Below are 3,670 nucleotides of genomic sequence, written 5' to 3'. Positions count from 1 at the left end.
TGATGTAGACGTTGCCCAAACATTTGGACAAATTTTTTAACCTGAAATATTTTCTTTATTCCAACTATTAGAATAACCAATTCTGTCACATAATTATAATAAACATTTGGGGAATGAAACTTCTGCCTAAAATTAGATCAGAATGTTACATTTATCTGAAAGGCCATTATATTACATGAACATTATCATTGTACAGCTCAATTAATAGAACAGTGACTGGACAATTTCTTGAAGACTCTCTCATGATCTAAAAGTTGCTTAGCCCAGTGAATTTCTAATAACACCTAACATCCTAAGAAAGCTTTTTTCTCATTCCTTATCTCCACCCGAGGATAAAATTCATCCATTATTCAGAGCAATGGCTCAACTAGCCTTAGTCCAGAAAAAAAGTTCTTACCTGTTTTAAACTTACTTCCTGCTGTCTAGAATAGCCCCTTCAGCAAGCAACATGTTAATCTACTTAATTAACAGGTATTGTTCCTTCCTCAGGGCCAAGCAGGGTCCAATTATTCGCTACAGCTAATTTTACCTTTTTCTTTTTTTGTGTCTCATTCTGCTCTCCCTCAGCCTCCCCCTTAGCCTTATCTGCTTACAACAAAAGCTCAATAGGAGACTAGCAGTAGCGTGATAAAATTAAATAGAATGTCACAGAAAAGCCTGGGAGTTTGAAAGGTGCCTCTTAACTTCAGCAGGCAGGCAAAATAACACGGTCCTTGCCCTTGGCTTGCAGAGGTTTATGTGGCAAGTATATGATGGTTATTCTGTTTATTTGCTATTATCGGACACTGTTTTTCTCTACATAAAAACTATATTTAAGTAGGATCACTACTGAGTGTACACAGCCCCAGTAAAGGGAAATGTTGTCATCCTGTTGACGCCATCAAAGCCTGTTAGGATTATTAATTTTGTTGTTCATTTAGGCATGTATGGTTGCCACAGCAACAACAATCTCATAGTTTCTTCAAGCCCTCTGTGCAGTGAGCATCTGTTGGGAGTCCTATGGAGGTGTCATAGTTTCTATCCTTCCTGTCACAGATTGCAGCCCTCTCTTATTCTCCTTACAAGCTACGTATTTATCAAGAGTCCCTAGAGAGAGAAGAGACTCTGCTGGAGCCAGTCACAGGAGATATCTGAGTGAAAATGAAGGATTTTGCTTCCCAGGGTCTGCTGCAGAAGACCTCAGAATAAGTGGTTGGAAGTCAGGTGATTGTCAAAAATTTTGGTCAGCTGAAATGTGAATAAGTCCTTGGCAAAGTTCACAGCCAATCTTTTGTACAGGGACACTGAGTGTCCTGCTTAAAGCCAAAATTGTAAATTCTAGCCCAAAGTCCCAGTAGTATGCAGTAATAGGGTGCAGTCTCTTGCCAACTATGTTTTGTAGTCCAAGACCTTCTCCTTAGGAACCATATGGTTTTCAGAAAATATATGTCATGAAGGGAGACATTTCTTATATTTTCTTCTAACCATGGACTGGTAGTAGAGCGTACATGTTTTCAAAAGCTTTTGTTGGAACTGATAGACAACCATCTTCTAAGACACTATTCAGCATGAGTCCTTGTCTTTGATCCTCTCCTAATTTATCTCATCTGCAATTTATACAGTCAGAACTGGAAGAGAGTAACAATTTACAGATAAATCACGTGCCAGCCAAGCTGAGACAGGGGCAGTCTGTCTTTTACAGCTGTTAAGATGAGATAGCACAAGTTCTTACAGAATCCTTAGTTAAAACTTACATGTAAATGTTAGAGCATCTGACCGAGTAAGTTTATTAAAACATCATTATAGGTTTCCTGCTCTTTCTGTCATTACACTGATCAAGATGATCAAGAACAGATTTTTGTATTCATTTCTGCAGAGGAGCTTACTCATTTCTCTTCAAAATTCTCTTACCTAATGAGACCTATTGTTGAATCATAGATAATATTTAACAGTAAAATCTTTTACTTGGAGTAAATTATCTTTGAGAAGAATTCAACTTGGAATTCTCTACTGATCAAGTAATTGCCATTTCCACCTTTCAGTTTAGAGAAGAAACTTCTAGGATGAATACTATTCTTAGGTGCGAAGGCTGAGTCTGGGTTACTTTGGCTTCCACAAGACAGTGAATATATTCTGAGGACTTCTTTTTTTTGCAATGTTTTTGGGACTCTCCCATTCCCAGCACCCTTTTTATTCCTATTTGATCAGCAAAGAACTCTTCTCTTCATTTTATTTTATTTTATTTTATTTTTTACTTCTCTAGGATTATAAGATCATAGTATTTTGAGCTCCCATCCTCTCTTATATATTTCTGTCCTTAAAACTTGCAATGCCTAACTATGCTCATGTCCTCTTTTTAAAACTCATTTACATGAATTTGTTAACAGCCGAGCATGAACCAAACATTTTATTATATACAATTTAATTATACCAGTATGGTTTTAAAGGAAACAGCCCTAAATTACAAATGAGTTTTTTTTTTTTTTCTAGTTCTAGTTTTGATTTTAATTCATGGAATGGCCCTGGATAAGTCTCTTAATTTTGCTAGGTCTCAGTTTCTTTATCTGTAAAATGAGAATAGTATTCTCTATAACTTATTATAAAGATAAATGAGATAATGTATGTGAAGTCTCCTGGAAAAGTGTGAAGTACTATATGTAAGTATGAGGTATGTGAATCCCTATCTACAATGCCTGTCTCTGGCATCCACATCAGCTTAGTGGCCTTAACTGTGCCCTTAGCTAAGGTGGCAAAAATCCTATTATAAATCCACTGAAAAAATGTGGATTTACCTTGACCGAACGATTTCACTACTAAGAACCTATGCTGCAGAAATATTCATGCACATGCATACAATCACTAATGCTAACTGAAGCATCGTAATTGAAGAACTGGGAACAACCTTAATTTTCTATCACTAGGAAGAAAGTTAAATGAATATCCATATTGTGGACTACAATGCTACTATAAACAAATAAGGTTGATATATTCTGCAATTGCATAGAAATATCTTTAAGACATAGGTTGTATGAAAAAACAGTTCAGAGAACAGTATGTAGTGTATGATCTCATTTATGATAACACACATACAGAGAAACGAAACAAAAACCACACCTACATATGCAATATATCTGTAATGTCTCTATGTCATCTTATATCTTTATGTCACTATTATTATACCATGTAGTATGGAGAGTAGAGGTTAAGAAATGGGTTCTGGGATCACACTGACATCAAATCTTGGCATGACATTTACTACATGTGTAATTATGGGCAAATGACTTAATCTTTCTGTGCTTCATTTTCCCATCTCGAAAATGGATTTGACAATTTTACCTAAATCAGATTATTTTAAATGCATAGAAAAAATCTAGAAGAACACATCTGATTATCTTGAGACACAGGATAGTGTCAGATGCTTTTATGACGTTAGAATATGTTGCAGTCTAGTTGTTTCCAGCTTTTTTATCTTGTTTCCCGCTTCAACTGTAATTCCTAACTGTAGGGTCTCTATTAATGTTTTCCCTTTGTCTCCTACAGTGGTCAGTATAGTGCTAGGAACATGGTAGACACTGAAGATACATATTTGAAAAGAATAATGATGTCTCGTTGTCTAATAAAAATAGGGTTTTAGTTTGAATTTTGTATTAAGTTACTTATTAGTTTATTAATAAATTATTTATTAATTCAA

The sequence above is a fragment of the Pteropus medius genome, unplaced genomic scaffold (genome assembly GCF_902729225.1).
Source record: "Pteropus medius unplaced genomic scaffold, Ma_sr-lr_union100, whole genome shotgun sequence".
NCBI classification, from domain to species: domain Eukaryota; kingdom Metazoa; phylum Chordata; class Mammalia; order Chiroptera; family Pteropodidae; genus Pteropus; species Pteropus medius.
The sequence above is the reverse complement of the archived record's forward strand: the minus strand, read 5'-3'. Positions refer to the sequence as shown.